Source organism: Pipistrellus kuhlii, unplaced genomic scaffold (genome assembly GCF_014108245.1).
Source record: "Pipistrellus kuhlii isolate mPipKuh1 unplaced genomic scaffold, mPipKuh1.p scaffold_m20_p_27, whole genome shotgun sequence".
NCBI classification, from domain to species: domain Eukaryota; kingdom Metazoa; phylum Chordata; class Mammalia; order Chiroptera; family Vespertilionidae; genus Pipistrellus; species Pipistrellus kuhlii.
The window spans coordinates 4,234,370-4,258,765 of record NW_023425526.1 but is presented as its reverse complement, the minus strand read 5'-3'; the positions used below and the strand labels follow the sequence as shown (position 1 = coordinate 4,258,765).

The following is a 24,396-nucleotide window of genomic DNA, read 5'->3' as shown; positions in this document are numbered from 1 at the left end:
AGTGCTTGTGCAGTGTTATAACAGTGGAGATTCACCTGACAAACATCACTGTCAGGATGTGGAAGAGTTCCTTCACCGGAGCTCCTCAGGCCACCTGTCATAGCCACTGATACTCCCGTGTTACCCACAGTGGCGCTCTCCTTTAATCATTTTTCATTTCATGTTCAAGAATGTTATGTGGCCAAACCCGGTTTGGCTCAGTGGATAGAGCATCATCCTGTGGACTGAAAGGTCCCAGGTTCGATTCCAGTCAAGGGCATGTACCTTGGTTGCGGGCACATCCCCAGTAGGGAGTGTGCAGGAGGCAGCTGATCGATGTTTCTCTCTCATCCATGTTTCTAACTCTCTATCTCTCTCCCTTCCTCTCTGTAAAAAATCAATAAAATATATATATATTTTAAAAAGAATGTTATGTAGATAAAATAATATAGTATGCAACCTTTCTGAGAGTGACTTTTTTCACGCAGTATAATGCCTTTGAGATTATGCAAGTTGTTGCACGTATCAATAGTTTGTTGTGCTGTATTGCTGAGCATCACCCCATGGCATGGATATACCACAGCTTATTGGTTTGTTTTTTAATCATCAGTTGAAAGACTTATGGGTTGTTTCTAATGTGGGGTTATTATGAATGCAGATGCTCTGAAAATTTTTGTATGGGTTTTTCTGTGAACAAGTTTTTATTTATCTTGGTTAAATGACTGTTTTGTCCCAAATGGGTTTTTTAGAGTACAATTGCTGTGTCATATGGTATGCACGTTTAGTTTTACAATTAAATGCCATACTCATTTTCATTTTACATCCCCACCAGCAATATCTTAGTTTTCTAGTTTCTCTGCATCCCCACTAACATGAGGTGATATCACTGCTTTCATGTTAGCTATTCTTTTAGGTGTGCAGTAATGTCTCCTTGGGTTTCTCATTTGCATTCCCTTAATCACTAATGCTATTGAACATATTTTGATGTGTTTGTTTACCATCTGTGTATCCTCTTCCATAAAATGTCTATTCATGTCTTTTGCTCATTTTCTAACTGGATTCTTTGTTTGCAAATATCCTCTACTAGTCTGTAACTTCTCTTTTCATTGTCTTAAACAGGGTATTTGCAGGGCACATGTTTTATTATTATATGAAGTTGTTTTTTGTTTTTTTGTTTTTTTATCAATTTCTCCTCTTATGATTTGTGTTATTGGTGTCCAGGAACTCTTTGGCAAGCCCAGATCCTAAAGGTTTTCTCTTGTGTTGTTCTTCTAGAAGTTTTATGCTTTCACTACATTTAAATTTGAGATCCATTTTGAGTTAATTTTGTATAAAGTGGAGGATTTCGGTAGATGTTCGTGTTTTGTTTCTTGCATGTGGATGTCCTATTGCTCTGACACCATTTATTGAAAAAGCTATCTTTCCTCTTTTGAGTTGTTTTTATTTCTTTGTCAAAATCAGTTGGGCATATCTGTGTACAACTAATTCTGAGTTCTTTATTCTGATCCACTCTTATGTGTCTATCCTCCTGCCAACACCACACGGTCTTGAATTTCTATAAATTGAGATTTCCCACTTTATTCTTCTTCAGAATTCTTTGTAGCTATTTTAGGGCCTGTGCTTCTCTTTATAAATTAAATGTGTCTATATCTACAAAAAATGTTTCTGGGAATTTGGTCGGAATTGCATTAAACCCATCAATCAATTTGAGGAGAATGAGTACCTTTACTATATTGAGTCTTCTAATTCGTAGGTATGATTATGTCTTCATTTGGTTAGATCTTGATTTTCTTCATTAGTCATGTTCAATTTCCAGCATAGAGACCTTATACATATAGCTAGATCTACAACTAAGTATTTTTGACAGAATTATAAATTATATTTTGGTTTTAGTTTTGTTTTCTGCTGGTTTGTTGATAGTTTGTAGAAATACAATTAATTTTTCTATATTGATCTTATATCCTTCCATTTTGCTAAAATCACTTACTAGTTCCAGGAGATATTTTTATGATGTCTTGGGATTTTATGTGCAAATAATAAAGTTATAATATTAACTACAAATAGGGTCAGTTTTGTTTGTTTGTTTGTTTGTTTGTTTGTTTGTTTTTTAGATATGCATGCTCTTTATTTCTTATTGTTCTTGTAGAACTTCTAGCATTATGTTGAATGTGAGTGATGAAGGCAGACACCCTTTCTTGTTCCTGATCTTAGAGGGAAGAGTTCAGTCTTTCACCATTAACAATTGTGATAAGTATATATCACTGTGGATGACCATTATCAAATTGAAGAAGTTTCCCTTGTTCTTACTTTATGAGAGTTTTCTTATGAATGAGCATTGGAACTTTTCAAGTGATTCAGCTTCATTAATTGATATGATCACATGTTGATATGAAATTATTTTCAAATATTTTTTTTACCATGTTGATATGAAGGATTACATTACTTAATTTTCAAATATTGAGCCAACCTTACACACCTGGAAGAAATCCCATTTGTACATAATATATAATTATTTCTACACATTTCTGGATTCAATTGTTAATGGTTAAGGATTTTTATAACTAAGTTTATGAGGAATATGGGTCTGTATTTTCCTCTTTTTTGACTTCTTTTGGTCTAATATTTATGTCAGACACTGAAATAACTGGGCCCTGGCAGAGGAAAGGAGCAGAGCCATGGTGCAGGGAGAGGAAGGCCAGGCCTGCCAGGGGCTTACGTAGTCCAAGGTGGGTGGGGACAGAAACCACAGGTGAGCAGGAAGTGCTTGACAGAGGAGATGGAAGGGCAAAGGCAAGCCAGTGCCTGGGAGAAACCTGTCCTCATCCTTCCTCCTCCCTTCCACCTTTCAGCTCCAGTTTGCCCCTGCCAGACGCGCCCATTCACTCTGTACCCAGCAAGTGCTCTGCCCACCCTACTCAATGGTATTTTAAAAAGGCTTAAAAGTGCCCTTCTTGGTTTTGTCACACGCTGGTCTGCATGTTAATAAGGACCATTAACTCATTGTCAACTATTATTACTAAGTGGTCTTAGCTTGGTCACTTTTAGTTATATTTTCTGTGTATATACTTTTTAAAAGAATTATTTCTTTTCTTTCTCTTTTGGCAATGTGAACTGTGATCTATTTGATTTATTTTCCTCCAGTAATTTTGGTGCTTTTAAGACATTTCTGGCCATTGGGTCCTGCTCTGGACTCCATCAAACCTCAAGGAATGCTGTCACACCTGCTGCTCTGCTGCTTGATGCAGCCACACCTGATCTCTGTCGGAGATGCTGATGTTCAGAGAAGGGGAAACAGATTCCGAGCAGGCTGCTCCCTGTCAGAGTTGCCCCCTGAACTCCTGCAGTTACTCTTTGCACGGAGTCTTAATTATACAATACCACAGTGAAAGCCCACGTCTTCCAAGGAAAGGAAGTGCTTCTCTTGGTGTCTTCCCTGAGTCCAGCCCAGCTGCACCTGGATTCTAATGTCTCACCTGGATTCTAAAATCTCACCTGAATTCTAACATCTCTGCAATGCTGCCTTCATTCTCAGCACCCACTTCCTGCCTTTACCTCCCTTTGCTCATCTGCATTAGAACATGCGGGAAGAGTTGGTGCTTGTGCTCTAGATGCTGTGACTGCATGAGGACAAACCAAGGAGGGACCAGTCCTGGAAACTTCTGCCTCTAAAGGGAGCGCTCCTCTGGCTGGGTAATGCACGATCCCTTTCCACCCACAGCTGGCAACTGCATTCTCCTTGCTGAGCCTTGCAGGCCAGAGCAGACTGGCCCAGAATGGAGCAGGCAGAGCAGACTGGCACAGAGCAGACCAGAGCTGTCTAGATGTGGAGAGGCTTGATCCCCCAGGACAGCTCACAGCTCTGAAAAGGTGCTATTTCACAATTGAGTTGGTTTTCACTAAATAAAATTCTTTCTTTATTAGCAAGCTGGGGGTCCTGTTGGGGTTGAAGTGGTGCCAACAACCACGGGTTGACACATCTGGCTCAGCCCGGTGACTGAGCATCGTTTAAAGATGGTTGGTCTATTGGTGGCAATTGATAAAAGCAGATTGGATATTGCCTTTAAAATAAAAATCTATTATCAGGGACTTCAGGACTCACTTCCTTGAAGCCATACTTTTCTAAGTGGGAAATGTACCAATAGGAAAATTGTATTTAGCCATTTAAAATGTGTGTATGTCACCCCCATGATTGCACACAGTAGGCATGCACGCACTAGCAGAGTTGGAAGGCAACTTACATAATCAGCCCTGGCTCTGGAGGAGCAAACAGACTCAGAGAGGCGCAGAGACCTGCAGGCTCCCTTTTCCTGGATGACGCTGCTGAACGGAGGCATGGGGAAGAGCAGGCAAGCAGCGCAGTGAGGAAGGGATCGCCATGGCTTCTCTGAACTCAGCACCATGGTTAGTCTCTTCCAGGGGGTCACACAGCTGCAGCAAAGGCTAACAGGTGGGATTCTGAGGCAGAAGTCAGGCTATCTCCTGGGATGGTCACGTAGGTGTGCCTGTGGGTTTCATCAGAAATGATTAAGTCATGTTTCTTATAGGAGCCCAATTGAAATACCAATGCTCCTTATTCAATAAACGAATGCAGCTCTGAGCAGGAGGTTCTGTAGCTGAGACTGCTTTGTCACTGGCACTACCGGGTCTTCACCAGAAACTAATGGGAACTCAGGGCAACCATTCAGATCACCTGAGTCTAAAACCCATGAATGCATTTCCTCCTGGGGAGACAAGATAGTGACCCAGAATGTAGCGGTTGAGTGGGAAGTTACAGTGAGGCCACAGAGCCACAGGGGCTCAGAGGAGAGAGGACGCCTCTGAATCAGTTTGGTTAAACAAGTTCTCCTAGAGGCCAAGTTTTCACTGATGGGCCAAGTCTGAAGTGCTGCCCAGATTCCATGTCAGGTTTATGTCCCGGTCTTTTGTAATAAGGAGTTACAGCTGTCGAACAGAGATAGTCCCTATGTTAACATGCTGAGACTGAGCAAAGATTGGTAGATTCTAAAATGCTCTAAGCTAATCAGAGACCAATTGCAGAAAATCTTTAGGTGGATACTGTCCTGTTGCTAAGAAAAACTGGTCAGACATGACATGTACAATGATTTTCTCTGCCCAAGTTCATAGTCTCATAGGGAGACAGATCCATGAACAATCCCTGAATAATGTGATTGACAAGGTCAAGTGATAGTTACAGCCAAGGTCTCTGCTTCAGAGAAGAGGAGAGGAGAGAAGAGGGAGCTTCATAAAACAGGTGCGCTAACCACCTGTTAAACAGCAGCGGAGAAGCCTAATTCAGAAGGAAAGTATGCAGGAAGACCCTGACACAAATACCAAAACAGTGAGTGCTGGTCGCTGGCTGTGTTGGCAGGAATCCTTCTCCCTCAGGCCGAACATGCCCTCACCAGCGTGAGCAAATACAGAGCATGAGGGCACAGATTCCAGCCATTCTGCGCCTAGTAAATTTACATAGGATTATGTGCATTCGGTTCAACTCAAACAATGCAAATCCACTTACTAAAGTATAAATTGTGAGTTTTAGTTTTGTTGGCCTGTGTATTTCAAAGCAGTCATTATAGATGTTAATACTGAGACGTTTACCCTGCCCACTTGATAAGGAAACATAAAATGTGTCTTCTCAAGGATAAAATAAGGAAGAGTCTGGTTGTAGGCAGCATATCCACCTGCCTTCCATCGGAGAGCACCCAGAGCTCCCTTCCAGGCTTGCAGCTCATGTCCTCGGTGGATACAAAAGAGGCACAAAGACTCTTTGTGTCTGTCAAGGCTCCACAAATGTGGAATCAGTTACCAGTTGAGTTAAGAACAATTGGAAGCTTTTCCTGTTTAAGATGGAACTGAAACAATACATCGTGATGACTAGAAGTTGTCATAATTGTTTTAATTGATGTTATTCTTGTGTTATCTCGGTTTATTGTGTATGTATATGCATTTGCTTATCGCAGGTCATGCTTGAAAACGGTTTTCAGCCCCATTTACATGCACAGTTAACAAATCAATCATGTCAGAGATGTATATTTCTCAGCCCCGCTTGTTTATATCAGATGGGCCTGCCATATGTACTCTCCATACATTTCATGCCCACATGTTTATATCACACAGATAATCCATCTGAGATTGATTTCAGCTTCACTTTTAAGTTCTTAGGACCAACATAGCAAATATGCATCTTGAAATATAAGCTAAAGTTGTTATTTGCCGGAGAAGAACAAAGAGACCCAATGTTTTGTTTTGTTTTTAACTCTTTGTTAGGATCTATTTAAAGTAACCTTCCGGTGACTTGTTACAAGAATTTGCTGGAGAAGAAGCTGCCATCGCAATGCTCTAATTTCCCCACCAGGCACTTCCCCCCGCCTCTCCCCCAGCACTGACAGCAAAAGATGGCGTGAGCAGAGCTACAAAGACAATCGCTTGTGAAGAAATGCATTCTATTATCAAGCATTTGTATCACAGCTGATGGAGACATGGCATGTTCACTGTCCACTCTATTTATAAATGACAAACATCTGTACACACATTCCTACCTGTCCTCCATGTCCTTATGTCCGAAACATGGCACATAAGCTAACAGAGATGCAAGGAGGAAGGAGGGAGACAGTGTCGTTGCTTCACCTGTTTCATTTACAAACTCACAAGCCACAAATAGCCCTCTGGGTACACGTTCTTCTCTGAGCTCCACCTGTATTCCCACCCACATGATGCTCCGGCTCCGAGACAGCCCCTGGGTGGCCCTCTCACACCAGGTAGCAAGCACCACTGGGTGCGCTGAAACACGCTTCAGAGAATTCCTGACTCTGCACCGTAAGTTATTTCATCATCCAGATTAGAAAGTAACCCCATGTTACTGTATATTCGGAGTTTGGGAAGAATAAACCTATGTGAAGAACGAAGTATCTCCTTTTAGGCCTGAGCCCTTGGAAGTCACCCGGCTCTTAAATTTCACTTAATGAATAGCCAACTCTGAGCATTGCCCAGGGTAGGGGGTGGTAAGCAAATCTTCCGGGAAAGGAAGAGATTGCAGCGTGCGGAAAGTATGAAAAAACCTGAAAAAGCTATTAGGGTCTATTGTGTCATTCCAGCTGCTACACAGACACACTGAGTCCATGTGTCAAAATGCTTACTAAGTTTTTCTCTTAGAGGAAAATAAGCCGTAAGCACACAATAGCCTTTGTCTTTGTCAAAGGCTGCGTGACAGGAGGGCCATGCACATCTGTCCTGAAGGTGCACTGGCTCCAGCACCGCAAGGTCTCACCACGCCCCATGCCCTGGCCCCTCCCAGCCTGGGCACCACACAGCCAGCTGACATCGGGCACCTGGGAGGAGCCGGGGAGACAGGCCTCTTTATCAAGAGCCTTGAGACTGCCCTGGTTCCTATACAAATGTGGAGTCATATCATGCATCTCAATTAACAGGCTGGCTGGGCCCTACTTACCCAAAAGGTTTCCCGGGGTCCAAAGGTTCAGTCTCAGTTGTTGGCACCAATGAGGATGACCCCACTCAAACACTGAGGACAGGAAACAAATGCACAGAAAGTTGTGAGATTATCTTAGGAAAAATAATCATAGCACAGCTGGGGCCGTCTCTAAGACACGTGGGAAATAGATTCATTTGCTGGTGGGAATGAAGAAGACTTTTGGACAATATGGTACCAACAGGGGCTGGGAGGGCTGGGCAGCTGGAGTACGTGCAGAAATCTGCCCAGAGACAGTGCAGCGGCCCCAGTCCTGACTCAGCTCAGCGCTCTCCAGGCCGTTCCCCACTCCCCGTGTGTGCAGCCCCTCCATGGAAATAAGGCTACGAGGTCCCAGAAAGAGCACATCACATCCTCTAAGTCATATGTTAACGTGATTATATGCATTAAAACTCTTATGACATACTTACCAGTGGAAAGATACATAAATGATTCCACATTACCTAATTCTCTCTTTTCTTTCATTCTAACCTTATCTTTGATGATATTTAAAGACAGAGTTAAAACAATCCATCTATTGCAAAAGTGGCTTTTCAAGGTTCCCAAATAATCCTCCTCCCTTTTTTGAATCTACTATGTGGTTCATATCACAACATTTCTCATGGTAAATGTTCTGTTCAAATATAATGTTTCTGCTGCAGACCTATGGCTGTCATTTAAAATCATGTCTTTCTAATTGTCTGAATTAGGAGTCAGTCTTGTGGGAGAAGGCCAGGTCGCCCAGTGAGGATGAGGGGCCTTACTGCTGGCGCCCAGTGGGTGCTGGCCGTGCCTGCCTGGCTCCCTGAGAGCAACGCAACTCCATCCCCTGGAGTTTACAGCAGGTGGCCTAGAGGGGCTCAGGGAGACAGAACCCAGGACTTAAACGTTTAAGCAAAAAGGATGAATTCATTAGTACAGCTATTTCTACATTTACACCAGAGGCAGAAGGTGTTGTCAGGTAGCAATGATTTTCTTTTTTAATCTTTATTGTTGAAAGTATTACATATGTCCCCTTTTTCCCGCATTGAGCTCTTCCAGCCTCTTCCCACTCCACATCCCATGCCTTCACCTCCTACCCCACCGCATTGTCTGTGCCCATGGGTTATGCATATATGCATACAAGTTCTTTGGTTGATCTCTTCCCACCCACTCATCCACCCCTCCTTCCTCTGAGGTTCCACAGTCTGTTCCATGCTTCTCTGTCTCTGGATCTATTTTGTTCACCAGTTTATTTTGTTCATTAAACGCATACTGGTGCAAAGATTTTCTTTAAATAGATAAAGCAATGACTGCATGAGTAGTGTAGACTCAAACTCTCTGCAGAGGAACCTGGCTTAAAAGGCAAAAGCAAGCACTGAGCCACTTCCAGAGTGGGAGGTTGGGGATGGGGAGGGTGGAGGGTTGGGGTTTGGGGGTTGGGGAAGGTGGAGGGTGGGGGGTTGGAAGGTGGGATTGGGGTAAGGGGGTTACCCTGTGCTCTCCAGCTCCACCCTGACCTGTGCAGCCAGTTTCCCTGCTCACATAGGGCTCTGGGGCAGGGGCAGCTGTGAGTTGATGGACTCTTCAGTGACCAAGAGAAAATGATTACTCGACTCATTTATGAGAAAGTTACTGAGCCCACTGGATGCAGGCATAATGCTCAGAGGCAGCCTGTAAAAATGTCTGAGACCCTGCTACTTGGCAGCAGCCCACCTGAGGGAGAGTGACAGTGTTTATACAAATGACTACAGCATTTCACAGCCAGGGATCAGGGGTCATAGACAGCATTCCCAAGATGCTCCCTGAATTTTAAAGTTAAATAGTCCAAGATGGCTGAGTACCGGAAAGGCATTTCAGGCAGAAATTATTACAGGTGCAGCATGAGGGCTCAGAAGATGGGGACCTGCAGTGGACTTCCATTGCTTTGTATGAGACTAAGATTGGTTTTTATTTTAATCTTTACGCTTTTGATGTTTTCCAAATGGTACACAGTAAATGCTTATTGCTTATATCATCAAAAGAAAAAAGAGCTGGTGCAAAACACACACACACACACACACACACACACACACACACACAAAAAAAAAAAGAAAGAAAAAAAAAAGAAAGAAAAGAAAACAAAGAAAAGTGGCAAGACCGAGGCCCTGCCCAACTCGGCTTCGCACTGTGGGCAGCTGGGCAGTGGGGTTTAATGGGACATGGACGCTCAGTTTGCAATGAGGAGGCAAACCTGGCCTCAGTGAGAACAAGAGGTTGGCGGGGTCACTCCTCTAGAAGGTATAGAGGACTTGCAACTGACTATATTGAGGAATCAGAAACTTGGAAACATTTAATTTAATTTTTAATGCCCAAAGTAACTTCCATTAAGACTGCTTAAAATGTTCTTTTAAAAATTTAATTATCTGCTTATTTCAGTCCCATAATGTCAAATATAGTAAGAATGTTTAATTGTGAATCTCTAGTAAAATCAATTTATTCTTACAGACTTACTCCTTTTAAGGATCTAAACCCATTCTTCATTAATATATATTGAAAACATATACAAAACTGGAAATACAACATTGAATTGATTAAGATGTATCTCCAAGATTGTATTCGCACAAAACCACTTCTCTTATGATGAACGTCTGCTCAGTGGTGTCTGATCCCGGCCATCCTTGAGGCCGGGTGACTTAGGCGCTACTCACCAGGAAACGCAACATGAGGTGTGCAGTGCCAGAGGTTAGGAGTGACTGCATGGAAGCTTGTCTTTAAACAATCAACTTAGAAATCCAAAACTATTTTGAAGTATGCTATTTTCACAAAGGCAGAAAGATCACAAAGGACTACTTTTATTTCTCATGAGTGAGTCCAATCTACTTGGTTTTAGTGAACAATTGTCAGTTGAAAGAGTTTGGGACAAATAAAAGCACATGCAAGCCATAGAAATCTTTAAACCCATTTTGCTGCTTTCACAAGAAGCATGATAACACATTTTAAAAAATTAAGATTGTGGGATGATAACAGAAGGTTTTGGAGCAGCAGTGATTTCGGAGAAGTTGTGTTTATGGAGGTAGCTAAGCAGGCTGCTGTTTCTTGAGTGGAGAGGTGCAGTGTTGCAGAAGTAATGCTCGCGCTTCCAGTGGGAGGAACTAATGAGTCGTTATGGAGACCCTCATTATCGGCGGTTTCAGTAACGGCTCCATGAAAAGATGTATCAAGGGCAACAGACTTTATGACCAATAAGAGAGTGGGGAAATAATGAGGTAAACTTGCCCAATCTTTAGGCAGATAAAATCCCAATAAACCACAGTAGGGGGTGAGTATTTGGGGTTGAATGTTCCTTGATTCAGGTGCTAAAGATTTTCTAAAGCTTGATGGAAGCCAGAAAATGGCAGAGAGGGAGAGAGAGAGAGAGAGAGAGAGAGAGAGAGAGAGAGAGAGAGAGAGAGAGAGAGAGAGAGAGAGAGAGAGCCGACCAGTAAAGCAATTTTATTTTTCATAAAAGCATGTTTCACTGTTCTTGTCACACTCTTGTTTAGACATTGTTGAGTGTTATGTTTCTGTAAAACATTTCAAAGGTTGATGGAAGTTGTACATTCCAGGAATTATGAAATAGTACACTGTGCACTCTCTAATAACAGATGTAATTAATAAACATAGGTTGACTCTCATTTAAGAATAGTGTTTCTTCTCTTATAAAGATGCAGAGTGGGGAAAGCTGAGACACATATCTGTTCTCATCCACATAGAGCCCAAAATCTACTGTGTGAGTGGAGAAAGAGTAAGTGACACACCAAGCTGTGTATATCAGGGAGGAACTGGTTTTAAAATTCCAACCCATCCCAACTGACCACACCGTCATGTCACTTCCACCTCGGCTCCCTCTGAGGACAAGCGGCCTCTCTACACAAGCCCTCCCTTGTCTCCTCCAACTTCCGGTGGCCTTAAAACTCACCCTGATGTTTCACCTGCCCTGCCCTGCTGCCCTGTGACAAGCCTATTACTTCTTGTTTGTCCCCATTGGCTAATGAGAATAATTAATCCGGTCCTCTTTATAATGCCCCTTTATTGTCGTGGACGAGGTGGCCGAGTGGTTAAGGCGATGGACTGCTATAATGCCCCTTTATGTGGGAGTGAAATAGGGATTATGACTCCCTCAGGTCTTCTTTCCTACAGATACAATGTGTCCAGTTCTCTTATCTTTTCTCAGGGGGTGCATTTTTTAAACCTTTTACCATGCTCGCTGGCCCCCTCAGACACCCTCCATCCTTCTGTCTGAGAGAAGCAGGATGCCCTAACCAAGGTTCCCAATGGAGCCTCTCCAGCTCCAGTCAGCGGAATCACTGCCCAGCCTGCTTCCAACACCAACTCCTCTTACCAGGCGCTGCCAAAGGGCATTCTTGGCAGGCAGTCCTGTGTGCTGGCACCTTATTATGTCCTCCACTCAAACCTCCCTCTCAGAGAGGGAACTGAGAGCATTTCTCTGGTGAATCTTCAGACTCCTCTAAACAGGGAACTATTTGCTGATGTCTCTTCATTAGCTGGACCCATATTTTGATAGCATGTTTCCTCAAACAAAGCTCTTGTGTTGAGTTTTAAACTTTTCTTTTCCAAATTACATATTAAATCAAACTTAGCTGAGGAGACTTTAAAAAAAAATAAACATTTTAGAGTAGTTTTAGGTTGCCAGTAAAGTTGCACAGAGAGCCCCCTCTTTCCTCATTTCTGCACACACAGCCTCCCCGACTAGGCACACCCACCAGGTGCATCGTTACAACCATAGCCCTACATGGCACATCATTATCACCCAAGTCTCTAGTGCACAGTAGGGTTCACCCTCGGTGCTGTGCTTTCTATGGTGTTGGACAAAATGTGTGATGAGATAAGTCATCACCTGGAATGAAGATTCACTGTTCTAATGTCTGAGCTCCGCCTCCTCGCCCTCGCTCCCCTCTGACTCCTGGCAGCCACAGATTTACAATGAGTTCTGCCTTTTACGGAATGTGGTAGAGTTGGAGTCACACAGCATGTAGTCTTCTCAGGCTGAGGAGTGCCCTCAGAGGCGGTGTCCATTGCCAGAGAGCGGGCAGAGGCCCCCACGCAGAGACCTGAGGTTCTTCCAAGCCCCCCCGCCCCAGCTCTCCCCCCTCCCATCCCCCGGGAGGAAAAACTGCTGTTCTCTCCAGTGTATGTCCCAGTGAGATGCCCGTAGATTTTAATTCTAAAGTCTCAGAAATCAATGGCAACTCTTCCTTCATCAACCTTAACGTTTTACAATCTTTCACTGGACCTACTGAAACATCAAGACAAAAAGAACAACATATATTTTATCTTCCTTTTACAGAAAATGGAATGTGTAATGTGCTTTAAAAGTCCAGGTACTTATAACTTCTAAAGGTGCCTCATCCTTTCAGTGGAGACTCTGACGACATGGACAGGGGCCAGCACCCCTGGCAGTGTCCATTCGGAATTCTGACCCACCAAACCTGGGACCATATGACATAGCTATTTTCAAGGGCTCGGCTTTGTGAGAGTTTGCTGTGCAGCCAGAGGTAACAAAAATGTTCCTGCCCATTTAAAGGGTGGCAGTCTGGGCAAGGTGAAAAGAAGCTGAAAATTAGTTCTTGGCAGTGTAGCTGGTAGAACTTTCTCCAACTGTCATAGATCCAGCCAGCGGGGAAGATCACACCTCGATAAGTATGTGGCCGTGTGACTGCTCTGAATACCTGCAAAATTACTCCTAAGACCTGAAATCAGACAAAAACCCCAAGCAAATTGCAGCAGCCCAAAATATATTTCCTTTATAAAAATATAAAGGAAACACTCCTTTCAACAATTGACTCTTGAAGATAATTTAAATACTCATCTCATTTCCTAAATGCTTTCTTCCAGGAGTTTGAATGTTAGCGTTCCGTGGCAGCATTCCTCACTCCTGAGAGATGCGTGGATTCGACCCTCCCTCCATTCATCATCCCGTGTTTCGTAGCGGAGTGGCTGCCGCTGACACAATGTAATTAGCGCGCAAACCAAGAACAAGGCACACACCTAAGTGACAACAAGCTGACGCTGCGCTGCCAAGTTCTGCTCGGAAAGCTCCCTGCGTGATTTCTTCATACCTCACAGACAGGACAGGAAGTCATCAACTAAGATGTCACTCACCAGAGACTTTCTGCCCCTAATCTCTGCCCCGAGAGGCCCCAGCACAGGAGCCACTGTTCTTGGCAGGCCGATTGACCACTTCTTTGTCACATCAGATGACTCATCAGAAAAATCTCTTTTCTTTAGGAATGAAAGTGTGACACAAAGAGAGGCGATGTGTAGAAAGGCTTGGTCCTCCCTGTTGGGTCTGTGTGTAGTGAGGTTTTGGTTTTCTAAGTGACAGCATCTCTTTCCCTTCCTTTCTCTTTCCTTTTTCAGATGTTTATGTTCAGTGCATCCACATAACTGAGCTAAATGCCAGCAGAGCTCCCAGCCGCGGGGCAGAGGGCCTGGCCACCCACCTCCTAGTCGCCAAGACTGCAGCCATTTCATTTTGGAAATGACATTTCTTCACAGTCTCCCTAGACAGCAATTCATGCCAATCACCAGGAGCTCCCTCTGCCCGTAGCAATGTCAGTGAGCTTGAACTCTCTACTAGCATTGGGATGAGAGGTCTATCTCTCTGAGTCTTGTATCAGAGAGTTTACTTCCCAAGGAATCTTCCTTGTGATCCAGATCTAATCTGACCTGCCTTTTATAATGCCAAAGCAACAGGGAAATGCTGCCCAGTGTTTTATCACTGAAAGCTCGGGTCTGGCAGACTTACACCATTTTGGACTCCTATGATCCTATTGCAGAAAAGCTCAGTGAAACTGGGGGATAAACACAACTGGGGCCCCAATGAAGTGACCTTGCATTGCAGACGTGGAGATGCACCTGTAAAATAATCCTAACTCTACGAGTTCCAAAAACACCATGTGCATATAAATAAAATATATCTTTATTAATGTTACTCTTAAATCTACACCAATAAAAGAGAAAGATGCAAATTGACCATACCTCCATGACACACACCAGCCAATCAGGAGTGGATATGCAAATTAACCTGACAAAGCTGGCAGGTTAATTTGCATACAAAGGTGCTGAGTGGCCACTCCAGACCTATGGGCATAGACACCAAACAGCTGGGGACAAAGCAGGAACATCTGCTATGTCCACACTCTCCTAAACCCAGCACCCACAATTTGGGGCTGCTGGGCTTAGGGGTGTGCCCCCCCTCAGGCTGTGGGGACATGCCCCTAGCCCAGTGGGCACAACACAGGAGAACCTCTATGCATGGGTTGCAGAGGAAACACTTTTTCTTTTCTTTTTCTTTTTTAAATATATTGTTTTTTTATGGAGAAGAGGGGAGAGGGATAGACAGTTGGAAACATCAATGAGAGAGAAACATCTATCAGTTGCCTCCTGCAACACTCCCCACTGGGGATGTGCCCCAAACCAAGGTACATGTCCTTAACAGGAATCAAATCTGGGACCCTTCAATCTGTAGGCCAATGCTCTACCCCCTGAGCCAAACCAGTTCAAGCATAAACACCTTTCCTGACCACTCATTGGCTAAGCTCCCTGTATGCTGCCACTTGCACTTGTTCTTGGTAACTTGGGTAATAAGAATCCAAGAAGGTAATCTAGGGTTTTCCCACCTCACTCCTGAAGAAAACAATGAATGTCCGCTACATGGGGCTACAAAATGTCGTATCTTGCCCTAGCCGGTTTGGCTCAGTGGATAGAGTCTCAACCTGCTTACTGCAGAGTCTGAGTTCGATTTCCATCAAGACAATGTACCTAGATTGCAGGCTCCTCCATGGCCAGGGCCTAGGTCAGGTCTCATGCAGGAGGAAACCAATCAAAATGTCCCTCTCACATTGATGTTTCTCTGTCTCTCCCTCTCTCTTCCATACTCTTTAAAAATCAATGGAAACATATCCTCAGGTTAGGATATGTTTTTCACATGGATGTTAAATAACCCTCTCAGTCCTAACATGCCTCACCCTAAATTTGCTGTTTTCTCTAAATGTATCATGTCATCTACCCATCTTGGTTAATGGCAATTCATGCTTAAATTTCCCAGGCCAGAAGTCCATGAATAATCCTTAACTTTTCTCTTTTTTTACATCTCTTGTCTATTGGTGTGATCTTTCAGATATGACTAGCCTCTGACCATCTCCAGCACTACCACCTTGAACCAAGCTGCATTCTCTGCAGCCTGAACTATTGCTTTGTAGTTAGTTTCTGGTTGTTCTCCAACCTGCACCAGGTGACCTTTCTAAAACATAAATCAGATCACCTAATCCCTCTGCTCAAAACCCTCCTGCAGCTTCCGTCTCCATCAGTGTTACGTTCAAAGCCTCTCCTGTGACCCAGAAAGCCCCAAGAGTTCCAGCTCCCACACTGCTCTGTTCTCCAAACCTGCCACTTTGCTCTCGTTTCTAATTTCACTGTCCTCCTTCCTATTCCTCAGACACACCGGGTACACTCCCACCTCCGCACCTCTGAAGTGCCTTTCCTCTTCCTGGCATGCCTTTCTGCCAGATACATCCAGCACTTACTCCTCCCCCCCTTTTTTTTTTCAAGTCTCTGCTCAAATACCACCTTCACGGAGCAGATCTCTATGATAATCCAATATAAAATAGCACCCTCAGCAATCTATATTCCCATTGATCATTTTATAGGTTTTATAGTTCTAAGACAATTTCACTTTGCTATGTTTATTTCTTTACATCTGTTAGAATTGGGAAGTTTTCCAAATTGTTCATAAAAAGTGCCTGGAATATACATAAATAGTTTTTAATAGATTAATACTATATTTCTGAAACTCTTTTTATTAAAAGAATGTTTAATCCTTCCTGGTTATTAATAGCCTATCAAAAGTAGCCCAATATCACATCTCACAGTTTATATGTAAATTTACTCAAAATGGATCAAAGACCTACATGGAAAAGTTAAAACTATAAAATTCTCAAAAAACAAAAACAAAAAAAACCATAAGGGTAAATCTCTGATTTGGCAGTGGTTTCTATACATGAACCCAAAACACAAGCAACCAAAGGAAAAATTGGTAAATTGGAATTCACAAAATTAAAAACTTTTGTGTTTCAAAGGATACCATCAAGATAGTAAAAACTTAGCATACTTAATGGAAGAAAATATTTTTAAATTATATATCTAATAGAGTCATATCTAGAATACATATAAAATAAAGAATTCTTTCAACTAGATAACAAAAAGACAAATAACTCAATTTAAAAATAGGAAAATGATCTGAGTAGATGTTTCTTCAAAGAAGATATATAATTGGCCAATAAGCACATGACAATGTTCAGTATCAGTAGTCATCAGGGAAATGCAAAGCAAAACCACAAGGAGATACAATTTCACACCCACTAATATTGCTATAATGAAAAAGACAGATAATATGTATTGGGAGGATGTGGAGAAATTGAAAACTTCATACACTGCAAGTGATAATGTAAAATGAGTCACCAATTTTGGAAAACAGTCTGTCAGTTCCTCAAAAGATTAATCTAAGAGTTGCCAGATAATGTAGCAACTCCACTCTAAGGTACAGACACAAAAGACACGGAACACCTATGTCCCCTCAGACTGTGAGTCAATGTTCACATGTAGCAGCAGTGTTCATGAGAACAAAACAGGGGACAGCACAGAGGCCCACCAAATGATAAACAAACAGATAAATAAAAATCCATTTAACAGAACATTTTTCAGCAAGTATCAGAGCATACTGCAACATGAATAAAGACATTATCCTAAGTGGAAGAGGCTAGTCACAAAGGACCACATACGGTACCATTTTGTTGTTATGAAATGTCCAGATAGTAAACCTACAGGGACAGAACCTGGAGTGCTGGTTGTGTAGTGCTAGATGGATAGGAGGATGGAGGATGAGGGTGACAGCCAAAGATATGGATCTTTTTGGTGTGATGAAAATGTTCTAAAGTGGATTGTAATGATGGTTGCACAGCTCTGTGAATACCTAAATATCTATGTTATTTATTAGTCTCCTTGTTTATTGCCCGTCTTTCTCTGAAGGTAAGTTTCAGGGGCTTAAGCACTTTGTCCTATTCACTCCTAGAATAGTGCTAGACATATATGAACCACTCAATAAACATGCTGAATGCATACTAGTTACAATGTTGTTAGAAAGACTATACAGCAGGCCCTGGGATATGTACACATTTTAGGAGCAGTATTTGACATTTTCTTGAACAGCACAAATATTTTAGTTGGTATAATTGTATTCATTGGAGAAGATCATTTTAGAGATTTCTTTGATAACCAAGAGTTTATTGCATTATTAAATGTTTTAATGAAGTGTCCTCTCATATAAATTGTTTCTTCCAAACACACTGGAGTCTAATCTTAATTTTAACTTTGCTAATTAAGTTACACCAAAAGATATGAGCAGGGATTTCAAGGAAGACCAGCAGCAGCCCCTGCTTGGTATACAATACACACTTGAATCTTCTGACCCTCTTAATGACTTCGTAGATAACAGGCCAAATCATACTGATTATGTAATCTGGTGTTAATAATTATCTTTCTGAATTTATAGCCAAATTTCTTAGGAATCCAACTATCAGAGAAGCATCTGTTTGTCCCTCTTCTGTGATGTGTGTCTTGCTTTTAATTTCACTACTGAAACCAAATGACATTAAAGCTACCCTTTCATTTAAAATTCAAAATTCCACATTGTTCAAGCAATGGAGTATTGCACCCTCCCTGACCTGAAGTAGCAGGACACAGCATTGATATAAAGAGACACAGCGCCAGGAAGATGAAGACAGGGATTTCCAGATGATGCCTCTGAAAACAGACAACGTATACTGAAATGCCTGCTGAAGTCTGGGGACTGATCACGAGGCCCACCACAAGCAAATTGTATCACCGAAGGCACAGCCTGTATTGAGTTCAGAATTTTAAAAAGTACTTTAATTTCTCCGTAGCCCCTTAATTCAAGTTGCTTGAATCATCGTTACTTCTTTTACAGCAGATATTTGCCCTGCCACATTTTGCTCCAGGCAACAGTAAATCTCCCCCTCCCAAAAATAAGGTACTTTGAAAATGTGTATATTTATCACACATAAGAGAAGTTATATTAAACTATATCTACTTGCTGTTAACCAAATGGTCACTAATTGTTGCAAATAATAAGGGCTTGCATTAAATATGTTTTGCATATGTGACAAGGCTTGTTTGAAAGCACAGATTTTTTTTTTCTTTATTAAATGAACAATAATTGGGACTGACACTGTTGTGGGTTCGAACCCTGGATTCAAAATAAGATCACTGGAGGCTGAAGATTGATTTAAAAAAAAAAAAAAAAAAAAAAAAAAAAAAGCAAGCAAGGATTTATTGAAAAACTGACCAGGATGGCCGTGAGAGCACCACATGCAGGTGGAGTCCACAGGACCGCACTTTTCCAGGTGTAGGTCCTCCTTTTAAAGGTTCAAACCACAGGAATTTTCCTTTGTTCTAGATTCTAAAGGCTGGGAACATTGGAATGTGGCCCTATCTTGCCCATAATACAGAAGCAGAACTCAGAGGTTAATCTCTAAAGGTTATCTATAGTTTCTATCCCTGAAGCTACTGAGTCAGTGGGAATCAATCCGCTGTTAACTACCCTATTGTTTAAGCAAGTAAGCGAAGGTCAAAGTCAGAATAGTAGGGTTAAAATTCAAACAGCAGTTTGTGTTTTTGTTTTTTTTTTGTTTTTTTACCAAAGTATGGTTGCTACCATATTTCAACACAATCAAACCACCATCAGAGCTCAGCAGTAACAGAAAGCAGGCTCTTCCAGATGAAATGGGTGTGAAAAGCCAGCTGTGTCTCAGCTTCCTCCTGGCTCTCCGGATTGTTTTGGGAATGGAACTAATCCACCGGAGGTAGGGACTTGGTGTGGCCAGCGGTCCCAGTGCCCAGCAGTGGCAGAAATGGTGTTTACATGTTGGTGTTGGTGCCCCCACCACCTCCAGTGGCCAATCTCTGTTCCAACCCACCCCACCAAGGATGGCTTGGTTCTTCTGGGAAGAGCTGGGGAGAAGCTGAGGAAGAAGATAGAAGCAGAAAAGCAGACCTGAATGTTAATCCACGTTTCAGGACTTTCTCAGTCAGCCAGTATCTTTTTTTTTTTTTTGAAGCAAGATTTAAATGAGAATGAGAGAAACTCCAATTCAAAGGACAGAACCTTGATAAAGTCAAGGAAGGGTAGTGGTAGCAAACAATGGAACTCCTAGTCTCCCTCTCCAACTTGTCAAATAACAACAGCCGAAACTGGTTTGGCTCAGTGATAGAGCGTAGGTCTGCGGACTGAAAGGTCCAAGGTTTGATTCCAGTCAGGGGCATGTAAGTACATTGGTTGTGGGCATATCCCCGGTAGGGGGTGTGCAGGAGGCTGCTGGTCGATGTTCTCTCCCATCGACGTTTCTGGCTCTCTATCTTTCTCCCTTCCTTTCTGTAAAAAAGTCAATAAAATATAATTTAAAAAAAATAAAAATAAAATGACAACAACAAGAATCCAAGGTCTGGCGGCCAAATTAAGCCTTTGCAAGGAAGTACCTCTTTAAAATATTGATAATTACTTGCTCTCTACTGCTCCTTTGCTGTGATGCTTTGCAGTAAATTTGATGCTTACAAAATTTGAACTTACTGATGAAATCCCTGCCCAGCATCTTTCCTTTAAGTGCAATTGAGAGGACAGAAGAGGGTTAACTCGACAGGGCTTCATCCTGACTCCATCTTGTACTGCATCCTCCATTTTGTATAACTATGTCACTGTGTAACTGGACCCTAGCCCTCACCCAACCAATCGGTTGTTGTTCTCTGATTGTTCATTTTGTTCATTTCCAAAGCAGTGACCTCACCACCCATCAACCTGACCCCTATAAAACCCTTTTTTCTGTTGAAGCTCACTCTCTCTAGACCTCGCCGCTGCATTGGTGTACGTGGTATTGAGCTCAGGCTAGCTTGAAATAAAAAAAGCACTTTGCTTTTGCATCGGACTCAGATCCCTGGTGGTCTCTGGGGATCACGAAATCTGGGCATAACACAATAATATTTTACAGCAGAGCCTGTCCCTTTCACTGGAAACCCAGTCTCCTCTGAAGTGCTACAGAGGACTTCAGTTAACGTCTTTCTGGCAACATCTGAACGATTTCTCTCACCCCCCTTTCCAAGTGTGAAAACAAAGGCATTTTTAACCTACACCTGGTTCTCTTTCCATCCTGGGCACCTTAAAAACATCCAGTGTTTCTTCTGTCCCCGTGGTCCTGCAAGGGCATGGGGGCATTCGTGGCAGACGGTCACTATGCAAGGTTCTCAGCTGCCCCTGAGTGAGCCGGGCCTGGGCCCGGGCTCCCCTTCCCTGTGACCCTGCCTTGCTGCCAGCAGGCGCCATGTCCACTTAGCTGCTTTCCCTTCTGGCATGACCCCTCCTCTCTCCCACTGCAAGAAAGGCTTTTATACATTTGTTCATTTTTATTTCCTTTGTACATTCTTTTCATCGCTTTCTTTCCTGTGCCTACAACCAAGCAAAAGAGTTAAACTATAAAAACAATTAAAAAATTAGAAAGAGAATTACTTTTTCTTTCAACTCATAGAAATTGAACAACGAAATAGCAGGGATTTACGAAGGAAGGAAATTAAGTTTGTGAAATGCCTTGGTGTCCGGGGAGTGCATGGGAGGAGGTGGGATAGACCCTCCACTTCCAATCACCAAGGTCACAGGTGTGCCACATTCGAAAAGCACATGTGCACTCATTGCATTGTTTGTTTCTCTAATCATCAAGATCATACCATTTCCCTCTTTAACTTCAACAATGATTCCTGTCATAAACTCTTCTTTGTCTGATATTAATGTTGCTATACCAACATTTAAAAGTTATTCAACCTATTTCTATTCTTTCATTTTCAATATTCCTGTGTTTCCTATAAGCAAAATATAGCTATACTATATTATATACTAGAAAAATTCATATTGCTAACATCGATCTTATAGCAATATGTTTAATCTGCTAACAGATTGCAATTACTGATGTATATGGAACAAATTTTACTAAAATTATTTTTTATTGCACTTTTTTCCCTTTCCTTGTAATCCTGATTTCTGTTTGATAATTTTTTCTATATTCTTTTTTTTTCAATTGCTTCAGAAAATTAACTATACATGCTTTTAACAATATCTGTGGTTGTTTCTTGTCCCTATTCCCTTCTTTAAAAAGACAAAAAAAAAAAAAAAAAAAAAAAAAAAAGCTTTAGCTTACACTCTGCACTGAACAGCACCCTGGGTCCTCAATCCCTTCTCCTCTCTCCCTCTCTCACATCACACCTCTGTCCTATTATTGTCCTTTAATATACTTTTAGTTTCATCTTTAAAAACAAAAAAGGTGTTTTTCTGTCTTCTGCATGACCAGTTTCACGGTCACTTTTCTATTCTACTCCTCTCCGTGCTTTTCTTCTTGCTGAAGGCCATCCCCAGGAAGTTTTCTCAATGAAGTCTGAAAAAGTACGAAACTCTGCCTTCATCTTCCTGGATTACAAAATAAATTCCTTAATGAATAATCAATTAGTTGGGAATGGAATTCAAGGTAGATGGTACTGAGGACATTGATCCCTTGTCCTCCAGTATCATTTATTGCCAATGAGAATTCTGCTGTCAAAAACTCAGCTGAGCCTTGGCCGGGTGGATCAGTTGGTTGAAATGTCATCCTGTACACCAAAAGGTGGGGCGGTTCCATTCATGGTGAGGGCATATCTTTATAAACATGCATTTCTTCACCATATATTTTATTAAGATATGATTGACATATAACATTGTATTAGTTTTAGTTACATCAGGTAATTGCTCTAAATGTATATCGGTCACCACAGTAAGTCTACTTAATGTCCATCAGCACAAACAGTTACAAATTGTGTGTGTGTGATGAGAGCTATTAAGGTCTCTTGCTTAATTAACCGGGAATTCCCTTTTTAATTATGCAACATACAACAGGCGCGTACTCTTTCACTAGGACGTGTCAGTACGTCACACCCGGAGGATGTGATTTCATATTATTATTTTTTTTTTATTTATACTTAAAATAAATGAAAAGACTATGAAATATATATTTTTTTCGTTTATTTATATATAAAGCAGAAAGGAAAATACAAAATTACAAACAAATAGAAAAGAATACCAACAAAAAAATGGAAACATAGAATTAAAAAATTATAAATTTTACAAACAATTATAAAGATTACAAAAAAATATATTTTTTTTATTTCGATACACAATAAAAAATATAAAAAAGTTAACAATTATAGAACAATAAACAAAAGCACACAAATAAAATAGAAATATTGAGTTTAAAAAATTAAAATAGAGATGTAAAAATTCAAAACTCAACTTCCGTGTTATATATTTTAAAACAATTGTTGATACATAGTGCTACCTTACAATCCAGACACCAGTATGTAGATTCTTTCCTAATACCTTTTTTGTAGCAAACTCGGCATTTCCTGGATTTAGTTTTTCCTATATCGCTTTTCATTTGTTCTGGAAAATGCCTTTCAACTAAGCGTGATGGTTTAAATGTAGAGCTGCTTGTTGATGTCTTTGGGTGGGTTTTCACTATGTTGTTATCAACCAATTTCTCTTCACACTCTATCAAAAAATGTAATCGATCCAAATGACCTTTATCTTTTTTGTATATAATATATGCATTGAAGCAGCACATATCAATTAATCGTAGAAAAATTTTTTTATAAAATTTTTTACCCTATTTTGGGCAGCAGTGTAGGCCACCATAACTCCATCTCCCAAATCTACGCCGCCCATATTCTTATTATAATCCAGGACAACATTCAGTTTTTCTTGCCTTCTTCCTCTCTTTTCAATCATTGTCTTTTCGTCATTATGAATAGAACTGAGCATTAATATGTCTTTTTTATCCTTCCATTTTAAAACCATAAGTTTGTCTTTGAATCTTACTATATGTTCATTTTTCTGTATTTTTTTGTTTGTTTTTATTTCAATGGGGATTCTAACTCTGTTTATCCTCATTGTTCCAACAATGTATGTATTGTTTTGACACAAGAGTTCAGCCAAATGAATTAACGTATAGAAACTATGTAAGTAAATCCCATACCCTTTATTCAGTAAGTCATGTGTTAACTCCAAAACAATTCTTGTTGAACACGTCCACCAATCTCACTAGCGAAATTATACTGATTCCCTCCGTGTCTTAAATTCATGTCCAGACATGTATGGATGACCAATACCTTTTTTGATCAGAAATATACATCCCGCCTATTTCAGGGCACAACATATATTTCAAGGACGTATACATATGTCCTACCCGTACCCGATATTGTTTAAGTTTGACGTATTTATACGTCCCACTCTGTTAACAGGTTAACAACTTTCAAATATATAATATAGTATAATATAGTATTGTTAAGTACAATAACTATCTGTATGTCAGATCCTCTGGATTTCTTTATCTTATGATTGGAAGTTTATACCTTTTGATTTGTACCTTTAGGAAATAGATAAACAGAAACAATATATAGATGATATAGATAGAGCTGTAGATGTAGGTAGAGATACAGATAGAGATGATAGAGATAGAGATGATAGAGATGATAGAGATAGAGATATAGATAGAGATAGAGATAGAGATAGAGATAGAGATAGAGATAGAGATGATAGAGATGATAGAGATGATAGAGATAGATACACATACAGATATGTGTATAAATATAGGTTTAGAGACAGATTCTGGATGAAATCTTCAGTATTATCTCTCAATCTTCTAATCATCTTATGAGTGTGTCCAAACTAAAATTTATCTAATCAACTTTGTATTTTCTATGAATTAATATATATTTTTATTTCTAAGATTTCCAAATTTTATGTGACATAAATATTTTTGTCTTTTGTGATTGATTATTCTTGC

At 41.1% G+C, this 24,396-nt stretch overlaps 1 long non-coding RNA gene across 1 annotated transcript in view; it reads left to right on the top strand.

Moving 5' to 3' along the window:
• LOC123653035 overlaps positions 1-13,172 on the top strand; it is a 36,861-nt gene extending 23,689 nt beyond the window's left edge. Inside the window, exon 2 of the long non-coding RNA XR_006742674.1 lies at positions 12,823-13,172. This is a non-coding gene — a long non-coding RNA (uncharacterized LOC123653035). The remainder of the gene's footprint in view (positions 1-12,822) is intronic.
• Positions 13,173-24,396: the final 11,224 nt, after the last annotated feature.